The 21,675-nt window shown below is 45.9% G+C and overlaps 1 protein-coding gene across 4 annotated transcripts in view; it reads right to left on the bottom strand.

Annotated features, from left to right (window-relative positions):
• The window catches only part of extl3 (exostosin-like glycosyltransferase 3), a 91,067-nt gene that overhangs the window by 29,721 nt on the left and 39,671 nt on the right, over window positions 1–21,675 (bottom strand). The gene's annotated exons all lie outside the window — the stretch shown is intronic.

The following is a 21,675-nucleotide window of genomic DNA, read 5'->3' on the forward strand; positions in this document are numbered from 1 at the left end:
TCTCCCCCGCCCGCCCTCCTCCTCCTCTCCCTCTCCCTCTCCCTCTCCCTCTCCTGCCCTCCTCCTCTCCCTCTCTCTCTCCTGCCAGCCCGCCCTCCTCCGCCTCTCCCTCTCTCCTGCCCGCACGCCCTCCTCCTCTCCCTCTCCCCTGCCTGCACGCCCTCCTCCTCTCCCTCTCCCCTGCCTGCACGCCCTCCTCCTCTCCCTCTCTCCCGCCCGCCCTCCTCCTCCTCCTCCTCTCCCTCCCTCTCCCCCGCCCGCCCTCCTCCTCCTCTCCCTCTCCCTCTACCCCGCCCGCCCTCCTCTCCTGCCCGCCCTCCTCCTCTCCCTCTGCCCCGCCTGCCCTCCTCCTCTCCCGCCCGCCCTCCTCCTCTCCCTCTCTCCTGCCCGCACACCCTCCTCTCCCTCTCTCTTTGTCTGTCCCCCCCTCCTCTCCCTCTCTCTCTGTCTGGAGAGCGAACCTGCGTGAGAAGGGCAGCGGTGGTGGGAGATAAAAACCAGTGGCAGAGAGCCCCTTCTACCTGTCAGAGCCGAAGTGCGATGACACAGGAAAACAGGTAGGTGGTCGGTGGGTATCGTTTCTGTGTCTCTTTTGATTGGCCAGTGGTTTAAATCAAGAGACGTTGTTACAGCTGGAGTACAGTCAAGAAATTCACTTTTAAAATATTTAACATCCAAATTAATTAATTAGAATAGAATAGAGATGGCTGGGCAGGCGATGTGTTGCAGCTGTAGTATGTGGGAGCTGGTGGACGCCAGTGTGATCCATGGTGCACATCTGTAGCAAGTGTTGGCTGCTCGAGACTCTTCAGCTCAGAGTTGATGAGCTGGATTCTGAGCTGCGGACACTGTGACACATCAGGGAGGGGGAGTGCTACCTGGATACTGTGTTTCAGGAGACAGTCACACCCCTTAGATTAATTACATCAAATTTGGACCGTGGTCAGGGACAGGAGGGTGTGACTGCAAGTGAGGCAGGTATGAGGATCCAGAATTTAGCTTTGGAGGAGCGTCAGGTACGAGGTTCTTGCTCCCGGTGTGGACGAGGGCACAGACTGCAGGGAGGATGAGTGAACTGACCACAGTACCGTGGTTCAGAGCACCATTCAAGTGGGGGGTGAAAAGAGAAATGTAGTAATAATAGGGGATAGCATAGTTAGAGGAATAGATATTGTTCTGTGCAACAAAGACAGGGAGTCCCGAAGACTGTGTTGCCTACCTGGTGCCAAGGTTAAAAACATCTCTTCTGGGCTGGAGAGGAACTTGGAGTGGCAGGGGAAGGATCCACGTAGGTACCAATGAGATAGGTAGGACCCGAGGTTCTGCTGAGGGACTATGAGCAACTCGGGGTAAATTAAAAAACAGAACCACAAAGGTAATAATCTCCGGATTACTGCCTCAGCCACGTGCAAATTGGCATAGGGTAAATAAGATTAGAGGGGTAAACACGTGGCTCAAGGATTGGTGTGGGAGAAATAGGTTCCGATTCATGGGGCACTGGCACCAGTACTGGGGAAGGAGAGAGCTGTTCCGTTGGGACGGGCTTCATTTGAACCATGCTGCGACCTGTGTCCTGACGAATCATATAATTAGGATTGTAGATAGGATTTTAAACTAACTAGTGGGGGGAAGGATTCAATTGAAAGGAAGTTTGAAAAATCAAAAAGAAACAAGAGAGCATGGTGCGGGGTAATGAAGAGGCAAACGGTAATCAAACTGTGACAGGAAGGGGCAGAAAATATAAGCAGAAGAGTGCAGCAGAAATTAGAACCAGAATGAGTAATAATGGCAAAAAGTCAAAGCTTAAGGCTCTTTATCTGAACACATGCAGCATTTGTAACAAGATAGATGAGTTGACGGCACAAATAGAAGTAAATGAATATGACTTGATAGCTATTAGAGACGTGGTTGCAGGGTGACCAAGACTGGGACCTCAATATTCAAGGATATTCGACATCCCGGAAAAACAGGCAAAAAGGAAAAGGAGGTGGGGTAGCTTTGTTAATAAAGGAAGGTATCAGTGTGGTGGTTAATAGTGATATAGGTGCAATAGATCGTGATGTGGAATCAGTTTGGGTGGAAATAAGGAACTGCAAGGGGAAGGCAGCACGGGTGGGAGTCGTCTATAGGCCCCCGAAGAGTTGCTTAACTTTAGGACAAAGTATAAATTGGGAAATAACGGAGGCGTGTAAGAAGGGCGCTACAATTGTCATGGGTGATTTTAATCTGCATATTGACTGAACAAATCAGATTGGCAGAGGTAACATGGAAGACGAATTTGTAGGGTGCATCAGCGATTGTTACTTAGAGCAATACGTTGCAGAACCTACCCGGGAACTGGCTATTTTAGATCTAGGAATGTGTAATGAGGTAGAATTAATAAGAGATATCGTAGTTAAGGATCCTCTAGGGAGTAGCGATCACAACATGGTAGAATTTCAAATTCAGTTTGAGGGCGAGCAACTCGGGTCTCAAACCAGTGTCCTCAACTTAAACAAGGGCAACTACGGAGGTATGAAGAAAGGGTTGTCGAAAGGTGGCTGGGAAAATAGACTAAGGGGAAGGTCAGTGGATGAGCAGTGGCTGACATTTAAGCAGATATTTCTTAACGCTCAGCAAAAATTTATCTCGGTCAAAAAAGGACTCAATGAGAAGGATGAACCACCCGTGGTTAACAAAGGTGGTCAAGTAGAGTATCCAATCAAAAACTAATGCGTACAAAGCAGCGAAAACTAGTGGTACGCCAGAAGATTGGGATTTTTTTTTGGGAACCAGCAGTGGATGACTAAAAAGCTAATAAAGAGGGAAAAAATTGATGAAAGTAAATGGACAAGAAATATAAAAACAAACAGCAAGAGCTTCTACGGGTATATAAAAAGAAAAGAAAGTAGCTAAAGTGAGCGTGGGATCCTTTGAGGATGCTACTGGAGAATTGATAACGAGGAACAGGGAAATGGCAGATAATTTAAACCAATATTTTGCAACGGTCTTCATGGTAGAGGACACTATAAGCATCCCACAGATATCAGATAAGCAAGAAGCTAATGGGAGGAAAGATCTCATAACAGTCACTGTGGCGGCACAGTGGCGCAGTGATTAGCACCGCAGCCTCACAGCTCCAGGGACCCGGGTTCGATTCTGGGTACTGCCTGTGCGGAGTTTGCAAGTTCTCCCTGTGTCTGCGTGGGTTTCCTCCGGGTGCTCCGGTTTCCTCCCACATGCCAAAGACTTGCAGGTTGATAGGTTAATTGGCCATTATAAATTGCCCCTAGTATAGGTAGGTGGTAGGGAAATATATAGGGACAGGTGGGGATGTGATAGGGATATGGGATTAGTGTAGGATTAGTATAAATGGGTGGTTGATGGTCGGCACAGACTCGGTGGGCCGAAGGGCCTGTTTCAGTGCTGTATCTCTAAAAAAAAAAATCACGAGGGACAAAGTATTTGACAAACTAATGAGACTAAAGGCAGACAAGTCGCCAAGACCTGATGGCCTGCATCCAAGGGTTTTAAAGGAAGTGGTTGCAGAGATGGTGGAGGCGTTGGTCGAAATATTCCAGAACTCACTGGAGGGTCCCAGCGGACTGGAAAACTGCTAATGGTGACGCCCCTGTTCAAGAAGGAAGGGAGACAAAAAGCTATAGGCCAGTCAGCCTAACATCGGTCACTGGGAAAATGCTAGAGTCCATCATTAAGAATATAAGAACATAAGAACTAGGAGCAGGAGTAGGCAATTCAGCCCCTCAAGCCTGCTCCGCCATTCAATACGATCATGGCTGATCTCATCTCGGCCTCAACTTCACTTTCCTGCCCGTTCTCCATAACCCTTCAACCCATTACTAATTAAAAATCTGTCTATCTCCTCCTTAAACTTACTCAATGTCCCGGCATCCACCGCACTCTGGGGTAGTGAATTCCACAGACTCACGACCCTTTGACAGAAGTAATTTCTCCTCATCTCTGTTTTAAATCTGCTACCCCTTATCCTAAAACTATGACTTTTCGTTCTAGATTGCCCCACAAGAGGAAACATCCTCTCTACGTCGACTTTGGCAATCCCCTTAATCATCTTATATACTTCAATTAGATCTCCTCTCATTCTTCTAAACTCGAGAGTAAAGGCCTAAATTGCTCAATCTCTTTTCATAAGACAAACCCCTCATCTCTGGAATCAATCTAGTGAACCTCCTCTGAACTCCAATGTAACTACTTCCCTCCTCAAGTAAGGGGACCAAAACTGTACGCAATACTCCAGGTGCGGTTTCACTAATGCCTTGTACAGTTGCAGCAACACTTCCCTACTTTTATACTCTATTCCTTTAGCAATAAATGCCCAAATTCCATTTGCCTTCCTTATTACCTGCTGCACCTGCATACTAGTTTTCTGCAATTCATGCATGAGGACACCCAGATCCCTCTGCACCGAAACACTCTGAAATTTCTCTCCATTTAGATAATAATTTGTCTTTCTATTCTTCCGACCAAAATGGATAACCTCACACTTAACAACGTTAAACTCCATCTGCCAAATTTTGGCCCATTCACCAATCCTATCTATATCCATTTGTAAATTTCTTATTTCTTTATTGCAACTTACTATCCCACCTATTTTACTGTCATCTGCAAATTTGGCTATAGTACCTTCTATCCCTGCATCCAAGTCATTAATATAGATTGTAAATAATTGGGGCCCGAGGATCGAACCCTATGGCATTCCACTAGTTGCATCTTGTCAACCAGAAAAGGACACATTTATCCCGACTTTCTGTTTTCTGTTGGTTAGCCAATCCTCTATCCAAGCTAATAAATTGCCCCTAACCCCATGTGATCTTACCTTGTGTATTAACCTTCTGTGCAGCACCTTATCAATGCCTTCTGGAAGTCCAGATATACCATATCTGCAGGATCCCAATTATCCACTTTACTTGTTACATCTTCGAAGAACTCTAGCAAATTAGTCAAACACGATTTACCCTTCATAAAACCATGTTGACTCTGACGGATTGCGTTTTGACTTTCTAAATGTCCTGTTATTACTTCCTTAATAATGGATTTTCACAATTTCCCAATGACACATGTTAAACTAACTGGTCTATAGTTTCCTACTTTCTGCCTCCCTCCCTTTTTGAATAAGGGGGTTATCGTTGGCACCAGCTGGACCTCATCGTCACAAGGTGTGCCTCTTTAAACAGCGTTCAAATCACACGCAGCTTCCACAGTGCGGACTGCGACACTGACCACTCCCTGGTGTGCAGCAAGGTTAGCCTCAAACCAAAGAAGCTGCATCATTCCAAGCAGAAGGGCCGCCCGCGCATCAACACTAGCAGAATTTCTCATCCACAGTTGTTATGCAAGTTTCTAAATTCACTTGTAAAAGCCCTCCAAAACACTCCCACAGGGGATGCAGGGACCAAGTGGGCCCACATCAGAGACGCCATCTATGACTCAGCAATGACCACCTATGGCAATTGTGTGAAGCGGAATGTAGACTGGTTTCAATCTCACATTGAAGAGCTGGAACCTGTCATAGCCGCTAAGCGCATTGCACTGCTGAACTACAAGAAAGCCCTCAGCGAGTTAACATCTGTAGCACTTAAAGCTGCCAGAAGCATGGCACAAAGAACAGCCAGGCACTGCACAAATGACTACTGGCAACACCTATACAGTCATATTCAGCTGGCCTCTGACACAGGAAATATCAGAGGGATGTATGATGGCATTAAGAGAGCTTTTGGGCCAACCATCAAGAAGACTGCCCCCCACAAATCTAAATCAGGGGACACAATCACTGACCAACGCAAGCAAATGGACCGCTGGGTGGAACACCACCTAGAACTGTACTCCAGGGAAAATGTTGTCACTGAGACCACCCTCAATGCAACCCTGTCTCTGCCAGTCATGGATGAGCTGGACGAACAGCCAACAAAATCGGAACTCAGTGATGCCATTGATTCTCTAGCCAGCGGAAAAGCCCCTGGGGAGGATGGCATTACCCCTGAAATCATCAAGAGTGCCAAGCCTGCTATACTTTCAGCTCTGCACGAACTGCTTTGCCCGTGCTGGGATGAGGGAACAGTACCTCAGGACATGTGCGATGCCAATATCATCACCCTCTATAAGAACAAGGGTGACCACGGTGACTGCAACAACTACCGTGGAATCTCCCTGCTCAGCATAGTGGGGAAGGTCTTCACTCGTGTCGCTTTAAACAGGCTCAGAAGCTGGCTGAGCGTATCTACCCTGAAGCACAGTGTGGCTTTCGAGCAGAGAGATCCACCATTGACATGCTGTTCTCCCTTCGCCAGCTACAGGAGAAATGCCGTGAACAACAGATGCCCCTCTACATTGCTTTCATTGATCTCACCAAAGCCTTTGACCTCGTCAGCAGAAGTGGTCTCTTCAGACTACTAGAAAAGATTGGATGCCCACCAAAGCTACTAAGTATCATCAGCTCATTCCATGACAATATGAAAGGCACAATTCAGCATAGCGGCGCCTCATCAGACCCCTTTCCAATCCTGAGTGGCGTGAAACAGGGCTGTGTTCTCGTACCCACACTTTTTGGGATCTTCTTCTCCCTGCTGCTCTCACATGCGTTCAAGTCTTCAGAAGAAGGAATTTTCCTCCACACAAGAGCAGGGGGCAGATTGTTCCACCTTGCCCATCTAAAAGCGAAGACCAATGTATGGAAAGTCCTCATCAGGGAACTCCTCTTTGCTGACTATGCTGCATTAACATCTCACACTGGAGAGTGTCTGCAGAGACTCATCAACAGGTTTGCGGCTGCCTGCAATGAATTTGGCCTAACCATCAGCCTCAAGAAAACGAACATCATGGGACAGCACGTCAGAAATGACCCATCTATCAATATCGGCGACCACACTCTGGTTGGTAGTGGTTCAAGAGTTCACCTACCTAGGCTCAACAATCACCAGTAATCTGTCTCTCGATGCAGAATTAAACAAGCGCATGGGAAAGGCTTCCTCTGCTATGTCCAGACTGGCCAAGAGAGTGTGGGAAAATGGCACACTGACACAGAACACAAAAGTCCAAGTGTATCAAGCCTGTGTCCTCAGTACCTTGCTCTACGGCAGCGAGGCCTGGACAATGTACGTCAGTCAAGAGCAACGTCTCAATTCATTCCATCTTCACTGCTTCCGGAGAATCCTTGGCATCAGGTGGCAGGACTGTATCTCCAACACAGAAGTCCTCGAGGTGGCCAACATCCCCAGCATATACACCCTACTAAGCCAGTGGCGCTTGAGATGGCTTGGCCATGTGAGCCACATGGAAGATGGCAGGATCCCCAAGGACACATTGTACAACGAGCTCGCCACCGGTACCCAGACCCACCAGCCGTCCATGGCTCCGCTTTAAAGACGTCTGCAAACACGACATGAAGTCCTGTGACATTGATCACAAGTCGTGGGAGTCAGTTGCCAGCGATCGCCAGAGCTGGCGGGCAGACATAAAGGCGGGGCTAAAGTGTGGCGAGTCGAAGAGACTTAGCAGTTGGCAGGAAAAAAGACAGAAGCGCAAGGGGAGAGCCAACTGTGTAACAGCCCAGACAACCAATTTTATCTGCAGCACCTGTGGAAGAGTTTGTCACTCTAGAATTGACCTTTATAGCCACTCCAGGCGCTGCTTCACAAACCACTGACCATGTCCAGGCGCTTACCCATTGTCTCCCGAGACAAGGAGGCCAAAGAGAGAGAGAGAAGAGAATTAGCATTTTTCCAATCCACTGGAACCTTTCCCACATCCAGGGAATTTTGGAATATTATAACCAATGGATCCACTATCTCTGCTGCCAATTCTTTCAAGACCCTAGGGTATAGGCCATCAGGCCCTGGGGACTTGTCTGCCTTCAATCCCAATAGTTTGCTCAGTACTTTTTCCCTAGTGATGATGATTGTTCTAAGTTCCTCCCTTTCTATAACCTCTGCATTACCTGTTACTATTGGGATGATACTAGTGTCCTCCACTATGAAAACTAAGGAAGAAATAGCAGGACATTTAGAAAAGCTTAAAGCAATCAAACAGAGTCAACATGGTTTTGTGAAAGGGAAATCATGTTTGACAAATTTGGTCGAGTTCTTTGAGGATATAACAAGCAGAGTTGATAAAGGGGAACAGGTAGATGTAGTGTATTTGGATTTCCAGAAGGCATTCGATAAGGTGCCACATAAAAGATTAATGCACAAGATAGGAGCTCACAGTACTGGGGGTAATGTATTAGCATGCATTGGTTAACTCACAGAAGAGAGTGTCGGGATTAATGGGTCTTTTCAGGTTGGAAAGACGTGACTCGTGGAGTGCCACAATGATCAGTCCTGGGGCCTCAATTATTTACTATCTATATTAATGACTTGGAGGAGGGGGCAGAGTGTAATATATCCAAATTTGCTGACGATACAAAAATAAGCAGGAGGGCATGTTGTGATGAGGACATAAGGAATGTGCAAGGGGATAGAGATAGGTTGAGTGAGTGGGCAAAAACTTGGCAGATGGAGTTTAATGTAGGAAAGTGTGAGGTCATGCACTTTGGTAGGAAGAATAAAAAGGCAAACTATTATTTAAATGGAGAGCGACTCCAAAAAAGTGCAGCACAGAGGGATCTGGGTGTTCTACTGCATGAAACACAAAAAGTTAGCATGCAGGTGCAGCAGGTAATTAAGGCGGCAAATGGAACTTTGGCCTTTATTGCAAGGGGGCTAGAGTTTAAAAATAGGGAAGTCTTGTGACAACTGTACAGGGTGTTGGTGAGGCCGCACCTGGAGTACTGTGTACAGTTCTGGTCCCCGTATTTAAGAAAGGATATACTGGCATTGGAGGCAGTTCAAAAGAGATTCACTCGGCTGATTCCTGGGATGAAGGGGTTGATATATCAAGAATGGCTAAACAGGTTAGGCCTTTATTCATTAGAGTTTAGAAGAATGAGTGATCTTATTGAAATGTACAGGATTCTGAGGGGGCTTGACAGGGTAGATGTTGAGAAGATGTTTTCACTAGTGGGGGAATGGCGAACTAGGGGAAACAGTTACAGAATCAGGGGACATTCATTTAAACCAGAGATATGAAGGAATTTCTTCTCTCAGAAGGTAGTGAATGTCTGGAATTCTCTACCCCAGAGAGTTGTGAAGGCTAGATCACTGGAAGTATTTAAAGAGGAGGTAGATAGATTTTTGAAATATCGGGGAGTTGAGGGCTGTGAGAAGCTGGCAAGAAAGAGGAGTTGAGGTCTGGAGCAGATCAGCCATGATCTTGTTGAATGGCAGGGCAGGCTTGAGGGCCCAAATAGCCTACTCCTGCTCCTATTTCTTATGTTCTTTTGTCCTCCCCTCTCTTGCTGCCCCCGCCCTCTGTCTCTCTTTCCCTCCCCCCCTCTCTCTGTGCCCACCCCCTCTTGGTCCTTCCTCTTTCTCTCTCTCTCTCTGTCCCCCAATCATTCTCTGTTCCCCTCTCTTGCCCCGTTTGGACTCCCCACCCCCCCCCCCACTCTCTCTCCATTTGGACCCCCCCCCCCCCACCAACACTCTCTCTCCGTTTGGACCCCACCCCCCCACCGTTTGGAACCCCACCCCCCACCCCCCCACTCTCCGTTTTCCCGCCCCTCTTTTTTTTTTAAATGTTGGAACCTGCTAGTAAACGCCAAATCTGTCCAAAGTTGGGAACCCGCTGTTCCCGCTCTCATGCGGTACCTGTCAGCTGTGAAACTGACTTGCGATTTTTTGAAGAAAGTCAGTCTGGAAGAAGCAGCGAATGGGAAATTTCTCATCTCAAATACATCCGTGGGCTGAATGGAAACCTTTGACGGGCGGGATCCTGCCTCCAGGCTCTATGTTGGACAACCCAGCTCTAGAATTAGTTTAATTCTCTTGTCTCCCTTCTGGAACTCAATTTGCCAAAACCTAGCACATTTGGAACATGCCTAAGTCCTAGTCAGGAAAGATCATCCAACAACCTACCATCCAACACCTTCAGGAAAACTATATTAGACTGCACTATAAAACAAGTCCAACCAGGTGGAAAAAAAGTCACTGATTTGTTTCACTTCTGCGGGGTCATCACATAACCAGCTCAACTCGTACTCCATAAAAGAAATGCATAAGTGAGAAGGCTCACTCAGCTCACGGGACAGCTCTCAACACATTATTTAGAAGAAAGCAAGCTTTGGGTTATGATCGCTAAAGGCTGACATACAAACATGACTTTCTTTTGCACTCAATTACACTGAATCAGTGAAGCTGAATATGGTTGACCACTTAAAAGATTTGGATTTATATAGCACCTTCCACAACCTTAACTTTCAAAGCACTTTACAGTTCATTAAGTTACTTTTAAAAAAAAAAGCATAGCTATTATTCGCAATGTAAGAAACAGTGGCCAATTTGTGCACAGCAAGATCCCAGAAATAACTGATAATGACCAGATAACTTTTTTTGCGATTGAGGATAAATATTAGCAAGGACACCAAGGAGAACACCCATGTTCATCTTTGAACAGAGCCGTGGGATCCTTCACATCCACCCGAGAGAGCAAACGCAGGCTCAGTTTAAGGTCTCATCCAAAAGGCACCACCTCAATACTGCATCGAGTGTGTCAGTCTGGAGTTTTGTGCTGAAGTCTCTAGAATGGGACTTGAACCGGCGACATTCTGACTCAGAGGCAAGAGTGCTACCCACAGCTGACACCAGCCATCTGAGAAAGGGAGTGCAACTCGGGGAACTTTAACAACAATGGTTAATGAAACACACACAGTGACATGAACTGCATCTATACCTACATCAGATTACTGGCACACAATAATATCCTGACACAGGATAATGGGTCGCTCTGCAAGATTCACACGCACGCACGCACACTCAGGGCCCCTAAAGTCTCCAATGGGCATTGTTACCTTAATTCGATCTGGCAATGTTGATTTAAATGTTTCTGAAAGACTTTGTTCCCCAGTGAGTTCAGACTTATTGCTGCACCAATTCTACAATGGCCACCTGCCAGCTTCCTGACATTTCATCTTTTCAAAATTCCTCAGAACCAAAACAACTGCATTTGGAAAAATGTGTTGCAACACTGGTAACAGAAGGAGGCCATTCTGCCCCTTGAGCCTGTTCAGCCATTCAATTAGATCATGATCGATCTCAATCACAACTCCATTTACCCACTTAACAAATATCTATCAATCTCAGGCTTGAAAGCTCCAAATGACCCACAAAATTCCACAGACTTTTGTGGTTGGGGCGGGTGGGGAGGGGAGTCAGTTCCAGATTTATACCACTTTGTGTGAAGACGTGCTTCCTAACATCACCCCTGAGCAACCTAGCTCTAATTTTAAGATTGTGCCCTCCTGTTCTGGATTCCCCCACCAGAGGAAATAGCTTCCCTTTATCTACCCTAACGTTTTAGATATCTCACTTTGTTAACCCTTCAACCTTATATACTCAAGGGAATACAAACCAAGTGTATGCAAACTGTCTTCACAATTTTTTGGGAATCTGATCTGATTGAATGGTGGTACAGGCTCGAGGGGCTGAATGAGCCTCTTCCTCGTGCTATGTTGTGGCCTGATTACAAAAATAAATCCAGAGAAATTGCTGCTAATGTCTGGACTGACTAATAAGTTCCACAGGGAAGCACAATTTGATGTCCAACTAGGAGCAGTGTGTTCATTGGCAGCCATGTCTTCAGATGCTGAGGTCTGACCCTCTCCGCATCACTCTCTTCCTTTAAGACATTCCTTAAAACCCACTTCTTTGAACAAGCTTTTGGTCACCTGACCCAATCTCACTAATGTGGCTCAGTGTCAAATTTTTGTTTGATAACACTCCTGTGAATTGCCTTGGGACCTCTTACCACGTTAAAGGCACTAAATAAATGCAAATTGTTTTGTTGTTTGGTGGGAGATCTCTAAACATTTACGGTGATTCCATACATTGCCCTGGGATTACTGCTCGCCCCCTTGCCAGGCTTGTCTGTTGCCGTTCGTCAGACACTTAGCCTCCGACTCCATCCCCTCCCTGGCTACTCATTCATGTTGAACATGATTGTGAGTAATCTTTGTGTGTGTTCGAACCCAAGCCAAGCTCCCAACCTGGTTCATCACCACACTGCTTTACTTCCATACCACCATCAAAACCTTCACCAACATGTGTTATGTGGAGAGACTGGAGAAGCTGGAATTGTTCTCCTTAAAGCACCGAAGGATAAGGGGAGGTTTATAGAGGGATTCAAAATTATGAAAGGTTTAATAAAGTAAATAAGGAGAAACTGTTTCTAGTGGCAAAAGGGTCAGTAACCAGAGTACACAGATTTAAGGTAGTTGGCAAAAAGATCCAGAGGCGAGATATGTTTTTATAAAAATACGAGTTACGATGATCTGAACCACACTGATGAAATGATGGCGGAAGCAAATTCAATAATAACTTTCAAAAGGGAAAAGGAAAAATTTGCAAGGTATGGGGCAAGAGCAGGGGAGTGTGACTAATTGACACAATGAGCCAAATGACGTTCTGCTGTATCATTCTATCATGCTATAAAACCTTAAACATTCCCATTCTCTACCTGCCAGCCACCCACATCTGGTCTCCAAGCTCCCCCACCTAAGTCTTCACCAATCTCTCTTAGTTCCCTATTCCCTAGCACATTGATTTCATTTATGTGCGCTTGGCTTTAATGCCCCCCTCCCCCAATGGCCTTCCCCACTCTTTCTCTGTAACCTCCAGATCCCATTTCACACCCTCTGCTCCCCCATTTTCAATTGCCCCCTTCCCAGCTCCTGCTCTCTGTACAAAATTATGGGACACTACAGAAGTGGAGGTTATTGTGTCAGCTATAACATTTAAATGGGTTAGGAAGAGGGGAAGAGAGACGGAGAAAAAGAGAGGCAGACACTTGAACGACAAGACATAAGTAACACAGCCAGAGTGAAACAGATTCATTAATTGAAAGCAGGGATCCAACATTCACGTAGCAAATTCCTCTTGGACATTCAAACAAGTGGCAGCGATTAGCAGAGAGCATGAACTGACAGGCAAACCATTTTGCTGCATGTTGCAATGTTGCTTTAGTCAGTGGTGCCAGAGTTCGGAAAATCCAGCCCAGAAGCAGCTTAGAGCACTCACATAATCCAAGATCTCGTTATTGCTAAAGACGCATAGACCACTTTCACCAAACCCCACATACCCATCAGGTACAACTGAACATTGCAAAGGCTTAGAATATGTTGTCATTCGCAGTCACTGTCCTGCACTGACCTTTCCAGCAACTGACTGAAGGCACATTCATTAAACACAGCCATCAATTACAACTTCAATGAGCAAGCACTTGTTGTTTCTCAGTTCTACTTCAACTATTCAACAAGGCTTGCATTTTTCTAGCCATTCAAAGTAGTGCCATAGGATCTTTTACATGCATGTGAGGGGGTAGACGGGGCCACGCTTTAACGACACATCCGAAAGATGTCTTTAAAATTCTGGAAGCGTTTAAACGGAGTAGTTGTAGAGAGGATCTTTCCACTTGTGGGGAAGACTAGAAATAGGGGCCATAGAAGATTGTCACCAATAAATCCAATAAGGAATTCAGTGGTGAGATTGTGGAACGTGCTACCATGGCAGTGGTTGAGGCAAATGGCATTGATGCATTTAAGGGGAAGCTCGATAAAACAGATGAGGAAGAAAGGAACAGAAGGATGTGCTGATAGAGTGAGATGAAGAGGAGTGGGACGAGGTTCTGTGGAGTATAACAGCCAGCATAGACTTGTTGGGCCAAATGGCCTGTTTCCGTGCTGTAGGTTCTGCTAAAGGAACAGGCAGCCAAAAGCCCCAAGAGCAGGGATCCAGAATCTGGTACCCACAGTGGTTCGATATGTTTTTTTTTACAAATAGGTATTAAGTTGCTTTTATTGACCTGTGGTCTCCTTCGTATCGTCATGACTGGAATTCTTAAAGTTTTAATCTGAGGGACGTACTGTTCCGTGACAAGGTCGGCAGCACACATCTTGTTTTATATTTCTTATCGCCAAAGTACAATACGATGTGTGAAAACGTTGTCTTCTTTAGATGTGTTGCCTGATCTTCATTGCAAAACACCCATTATGTGAACAGAAAGACTTTAAACCTGTTCCTGCAAACTCACTATCGGGTCTGAATTGCAATCAGAGAACCCAAATAAGATCTCAGCTAACAAAGGAAAGGATTTCTTCCGTCTGTGAATAGGGTTCTATTTGACCCCCAGCTGAGCTTCCGATTCCATATCTCTCCATCAAAGCTGCCTACTTCCGCCTCTGTAATACCTCCCAGCTCTGCCCCTGCCTCAGCCCATCTGCTGCTGAAACCCTCATCTGTTACCGTCAGACTTAACTAATCCAACGCACTGCTGGCCAGTTACCCACTTTCCACTCTCCATAAACTTGAACTCATGCAGACTCTGCTGCCAGTATCCTAACCTCATATCAAGTCCCATTCAACCAACACCACTGTGCTCACTGACCTACAGTGGCTCCTGGTACACCAACACCTCATTTTAAAAATTCTCTATTTTCGAATCCCTCCATGGCCTCTCCCCTCTCTATCTCTAATCTCCTCCAACCTCAATAATCCTCCAAGATCTCTGCACTCCTCCAATTCTGGCCTCTTGCACATTCCCGATTTTCATTGCTCCACTGTTGGCTGCCGAGGCCCTACGCTCTGGAATTCCACCTTTCGAACGAATAGAAGGTTATGCTGATAGGGTGAAGTAAAGTAGGGTGGGAGGAGGCTTGGGTAGAGCATTAACACCAGAATAGCCTTGTTGGGCCAAATGGCCTGTCTCAGTGCTGTAATATTCTATGTAATGTTATACTTACCACGTGCTATTTCTAAAATTGCTCATATACTGTATCCCAAAAAGTTATTTTCTGAAATGAATCTAGTTTACATTGGAATGAGTCAATACCAACTGCTTCCACCACTGCCTGAGGAAGCCTGTTCCATAGATTGACCACTCGCTCACTGAAATATTGTTTCTGCAGATCAGTTTTGAATTTCCCTTTTGAGCACTGGCTGCATCTTCTGATTCTACTATTCTGGACAAGCTTGTCACGGTCGATATTATCTAATCTCTTTAGGATCCTAGAAAGCTCTGCAGGGAAAGTGTAGGTCAGGATGGGGTAGTGGGGGGGGAGATTTATCTAGTGGGAAAACAAACTGTAGTGTTGGATAGTGGAGCAACTCTCTCAACATTCCCAAGGACCTCCATGACCTGCATCTTCCTCCCAGGGTTTCATTCGTCCTCATTCTGAATGCCCTGACGCCTTGCTGAAGTGCCCATTGCTAACAGCAACCCTCCAACTGCCTCAGTAAAGTGGAACACGGTCGAGTATAGACAGTCTGCATTGGCAGGCTGTTTAACTTTCAGCGGCATTGTGACTCAGCCTAAAACTTACTGGTGGAATGATCCGAGTCCCTACGCTTCGATTCTACACCACCATCCCCCCCACGTCTTTTCCTCTGTTACTGTCTCTCACACAGATTGGCAGCCCCAGTGGGTAATGAACTACATCAAGGCACAAAGGAGAAATAGATGCTAAATATGACCAACTCTAGTGATTAAAAGAAATCCCATCGCCTCTGTCATTAGGCCCCCTTCACACTGCTCTTTCACTCAACTGCATTAAAATCATTGCATTCACAATGCCAGGACTTAGCTTTCTCTTGACTCTCGGTCCTGTTACAATCCACCAGTTTTTAAAACCCAAGACGCTCTCTCCTATAGTTATTGATCTATTTGGTAATGTAGTCCATTGGGAGGGTTGGTGCAACATCGCATGGAGATTCCCATTAATTCTTCTCATCTCTATTCATCCTCCAGTGGTGGGGAGAGCAGGGGGAGTGGGGCAGAAATATCAAAAATATGTTCACAATCCGGCAAAAGAAAGGAAGAAAGAACTTTCATTTATACAGCACCTTTCACAACCTGGAGGATGTTCCAAAGCACTTTACAGCTAATGAAGCACTTTTGTAATGGAGGAAACAAGACAGTCAATTTCCCCCCAGCAAGCTTCCACAAACAGTGATAATGTATAGATCATCTGTTTTAGTAACGGTGGCTGAGATATAAATATTGGCCAGGGCAGTCAGGAGAATTACCCTGCTCTTTGAAATAGTGCCATGGGATTTTTTACTTTCACCTGAGGGCAGATGGCGCTGCAAGTTTAATATCTCATCCAAAAGGCAACTTCCGACAGTGCAGCACCCCCTCAGTACCACACTGGGAAAGTCAGCCTGGATCATGTGCTCAAGTCTCCAGCATGGGCCTGGAACCCATGGTCTTCTAAATCAGAGGCGAGAGTGCTACCTACTGAGCCAAAGCTGGCTCCTCACACGATTGTTGTTTTCTATGTAAACACAGCCAGATCATGAACCAGTGGTAATGGGAAAAATTTGTGACCTGTTAGTAAATACACTCCACAGTGTGTAACTGAACCATACAGACAGGGAATGCTCCAAGGCCTTTGATGTCTAGTCTCTGCTATGGCCTGACTCGAAAGGGGCATCTCTGAAGGGATCTTTGTCAGTCTGCCCAGTGACTCTTGCTGAAATACACTGGTTGTATGAAGTGGTTACTGCACAGAAGCAGGTCATGCAACCCAACAGGTCCATTCCACTGTTTATGTTTCCCACAAGCCACCTCCCACCTTTCTTCATCTAACCCCATAAGCTTATCCTTCTATTCCCTTCTCCATCATATATTTATCCAGCTTCCCTTTATATGCACTAAAATGAGAGAGAAATACTGCAGATGCTGGAACTCCAAAATGAGAACAGAAAGTGCCAGAAATACTCACATGCTGCCAGACCTGCTGAGCATTTCCAGCACTTTCTGTTCCCTTTACATGCAACTATGCTATTCACCTCATCCATCCCACGTGGAAGCAAATTTCACATTCTCACCACTCTCCGGGTAAAGAAGTTTCTCCTGAATTCCCTATTGGATTTACTGGTGACAATCTTATATTTATGGCCCCTAGTTCTGCTGTCACCCACAAGTGGAAACGTCTTCTCTTCACCTACTCTATTAAACCCCTTTATAGTCACCTTCCAAACCCGTGACCTCTACCACCTGGAAGAACAAGGGCAGCAGACGCAAGTTCCCCTCCAAATCACACACCATCCTGACTTGGGAACATATCAGCAGTTCCTTCACTGTCGGCGGGTCACACTCCTGGAACTCCATCCCGAAGAGAACTGCAGGTGTACCTACGCCACACAGACTGCAACAGTTCAAGATGGCTCACCATCACTTTCTCAAGGGCAATTAGGGATAGGCAATAAATGCTATCCTGGCCAGTGATCCCCACATCCCAGGAACAAATAGAAAAAAAAGACCTCTACCAGGAAGCAAGTTTGTGGCTGGCATGCGCCTCCCATGCTCAAGCAGCCTGTCGACACTGTGCTTAAACCTACCCATTTTATTTTTGAATCTGCCAGGGAATCAGAAGAACTGATGGGTTGGGGAAGGGGTGGGGGGGGTGGGGGGGATGCAGGGCAGGGGGTGTAAGAGGGGAGTGGAAATGAAAAGCTCACAACCATCTGCAAGATTTTACTTTACATCCAAATTTGCTTTAAACAAATGAGATAGCAGAATGAAACAAAGGAGGAAGCATCTGTGAAGATCATTAGTGAAGATGTGATGGGCAAACCTGTGAACTCGGGACTAAACAAATCTCTCTGTTAAGGAGAATCCACTAAGGAGGACAGTGTTCCTTTAAGATGCAGTTTATGTTCTCAATTCACAGCATGTGGCCCAACAGCTGCTGCGAAGGCGGAGAGCAGTTATTTACTTCTCACGCTCTCTATTCTGGAAGGAAAGCTGGCCTCCTGTCTCCTGTTACAAGGACTGACGGCTTGAGGTAGGGGAGGAGAAGCTCACACATATCAATCACACAAGGACAGCATTCCTGAAAAGCAGCTGCAATGATAGCACGCTCGATCAAAGCAAAATGCCAAGATGATAAGCAAAGGGCCCAGTCATTTTTCTGATACTTTTTCACACTGAAGTGATCCTCTCTGTTCATTATTTACTAAACTTGACTGCACTGAGATTAAAACCCAAGGTCACGGTTTCAAATTCCACTCCAGAGACATGAGCCCATAATCCAGGCTGCCACTACCACTGCACCACCGAGCGAGGGCTGAGCTGTCCGGAGGGGCAGCACCGAGCGAGGGCTGCACCGATAATGGTGCTGCTGTTTGGATGAAAAGCTCACAATATAATTACTGATGAAGGAGGTCATGCAGTCCATCGTGATTTATCCATTCAGCAACATCCTAAACCTCCTGCCCCTACACTATTGCTTTATCCAGTTGTTTCTTAAATGGTTCAAGGGTTATTGCTTCCACTCATCTGTCAGGGAGTCTATGCCACAAGTTGATCACTCTCTGTTTATGAAGAACTTTTTGGCATCAGTCCTTAAATTTGTCTTTTACTAGTTTGGAACTGTGATCCCTTATTACCCAAAAGTAACGTTCATGGGATTTGCGGGGTAACATATTAGTATGGATGAGGATTGGTTAATGGACAGAAAACAGACAGTAGGAATAAATGGGACATTTTTGAGTTGACATGCTGTTACCACAAGGATCCATACTTGGGCCTCGGCTATTTACAATCTATATTAATGACTTAGATGAGGGGACTGAGGGCTGCATTTTATTCTGGCAGCGGGGGTCCTTGTGGCAGGCCAGAAGCCGGACTGTCAGACCCCTGCAGCATTTTCACGGCTGTCCCTTCAATTGACGAACTCCCACCTCCAAGAGCAGCTGGCCAATCAGAAGGCTGGCAGCTCTGCAGTACCAGCAGTGCCACTGAGGGTAATGGTCACTGCCAGTACTGCAGGAGGCCTTGCAGTACGAAGACTGAAGTGAAGACCACCCCAGGAAGGGTAAGTGGGATCAGTGTCGCTGGGGCCATTCAGACAGGCCCCAGCGATGGGGCAGGGCTTGTGCTGGTGAGGGTGGGGTCTTCCTGGGGGGGGGGGGGGGGGGTGGGCGGTGACTGCCGCCAGGGAGAGCCCTCCAGGAACTCTGAATTGCCCCAAGAGGAGGGAACACCCCTGACCCCGCTAGGAGGCTGCCAGGCTTTACCTGGCAGCATCTCCACCTTCATTAAAATTAAGGAAGGACATACTTGCCCTAAAGGGGGTTCAGCAGATTGGCCCATGAGGAAAGATTGAGTAATTAGGCCTATATTCCCTGGAATTTAGAAGAATGATAGGTGATCTAATTGAAACATATTAAATTATTGAGGGGTTTGACAGGGTAGATGCCGAGAAAACATTTCCCCTGCCTGGGGGAACTGAGTACATGGTGTCACAGTCTCAGAATAAGGGGTCGGTCATTTAGGACTGAGATTAGAAGATATTTCTTCACTCAAAGGGTTGTGAATCTTTGGAATTCTCTACCCCAGAGAGCAGTGGATGCTCATTCGTTGAGTATATTCAAGGCAGTTGATAGATTTTTTGGGTACTAAAGAACTCATGGGATATCAGGATCGTGCAAGAAGGTGGAGATGAGGTAGAAGATCAGCCACGACTTTGCTGAATAGCAGAGCAGGCTGGAAGTGACAAATAGCCTACTCCTGCTCCTATTTCTTATGTTCTACTCTTGCAATTTGGACATGGTGCAAACGAGATTTAGCAGAATGGTACCAGGGACTTCAGTTGTCGAGAGAGACTGGAAAAGGTGGTATTATTCTCTTTAGAGCACAAAAGGTTAAGGGAAGATTCAATAGGGGTGTTGAAAATCACAAAGGGTTTTGGTAGAGTAATTAAGGAGAAACTGGCAGGAGGATCCATAACCAGAGGGCACAGATTTGACACAATCAATTGGCAAAAGAGCCAGAGGGGAGATAAGGAGAAATATTTTCATGCAGTGAGTTATGATGATCTGGAATGCACTGTCTGAAAGCACATACAGATTCAATACTAACTTTCAAAAGGGAATTGGTTATACAATTGAAAAAAATTGCAGGGCTATGGGAAAGAGAGTAGGGGAGTGGAACCAATTTGATAGCTCTTCCAAAGAGCCAGCACAGGCACAATGGGCCAAACAGCCTCTATGCTGTATGATACAATGATAATTTAGTTGAAAGCCAGTTTCCAGACTGAACTATACTATATCCTTCTACAAGGTCACCTCTTCAAGCATCTCCTTCCCAAGCTGGGAAGATCATAGTTTTTCTAGTTTTACCACATAACTCGAATTTTCAGGATCGGCTTGTGACCTTGCAAGGTGTCTCAGTTGACAAGAACGTTGCTTTAATAAAGGCTGTGCTATGATGTGAGTGCTCTGATAACCCAGTCTGGAAATAGAATGCTGTCAATAGTTTGTTCTGATATAACATGCAAATCTTTGAGTAAGACGGTCATATCTTATGCTGCAGTGAGTAATCTGAACCTGTGGGGAAAGGGCCAGCTATTATACAGACAGACGGGAATATGTCTGTTTCTAACAGCAGCTTCTTAGCAAGTGTGTGCATGCAGATCTCAGAGAGTGTTGTACTATTCAATACTGCTGATGGTTGAGGGAAGAAACAGTGTGAACTCCTCCAATTGAGGCTCTTTTCTCTAGAAAAGAGAAGACCAAGAGGAGATCTGATAGAGACCTTGAAATCAATCAATTAATGTGTTCAATAAGGGGGATGTGGAAAAAGTATTGCCATCCATGGGTGAGTTCAGAATAAGGAGGCATAAATGAGGGCCAGTTGTGGCGCAGCTGGTAGCAGTCACACCTCTGAGTCAGAAGGTTGTGGTTCGAGTACCACTCCAGACCTCGAGCACAAAAATCCAGGCTGACACTCCAATGCAGTACTGAGGGAATCCTGCATTGTCAGAGATAATGTCTTCTGGATATGACGTTAAACCGAGGCACTGTCTGCTCTCTCAGGAGGACACAAAAGATCCCAAGGCAATATTTCGAAGAAGAGCAGGGGGGTTATCCCTGGTGTCCTGGACAATATTTATCCCTCAATTAATAGCACAGAAACAGATTCTCTGATCATTATCTCACTGCTGTTTGTGGGAACCTGTTGTGTGCAAATTGGGTGCCGTGTTTCCTACATTACAACAGTGACAGCACTTGAAAAGTACCTCATTGGCTGTAAAGTGCTTTGGGAGGTCCGGTGGTTGTGAAAGGCACTATATAAATGCAAGACTTTCTTTTTTTAAATATAAGATAGTCACTAACAGATCAAATGAAGAATTTAGGAGGTATTTCTTTAAAGAGAATGGTGAGAATGTGGAAATCGCTGCCACATAGAGTGGTTGGAGCAGAGAGCATTAATGCATTGGTGGAGAGGCTTGATGCACACATGAGGAAGAAGGGAAGAGGGCTATGATGGCAGAGTAGGAAGAAGTCATCAGGGTGGGAGGAGGTTTGTGTGGAGTATAAATACCAGTTTAGATCAGTTGGGCCAAATGGGCCCATTTTGAACAGTGTGGGTCTCTGTCTGTCTTGACACAAAGCAGCATTGATGATCACTGCAGCAGAGTCAAACTGCTGATTCTCACAGACTGGAGAGGGCACAGCGTAGATTCACCAAAATATTACCGGGGCTGAGGGGATTAAATCAGGAGGGCAGGTTGCATAGACTAGGTTTGTATTCCCTCAAGTATAGCAAATTAAGTGGTGATCTAAT

This window comes from Heterodontus francisci, chromosome 3, assembly GCF_036365525.1.
Source record: "Heterodontus francisci isolate sHetFra1 chromosome 3, sHetFra1.hap1, whole genome shotgun sequence".
Taxonomy (NCBI): domain Eukaryota; kingdom Metazoa; phylum Chordata; class Chondrichthyes; order Heterodontiformes; family Heterodontidae; genus Heterodontus; species Heterodontus francisci.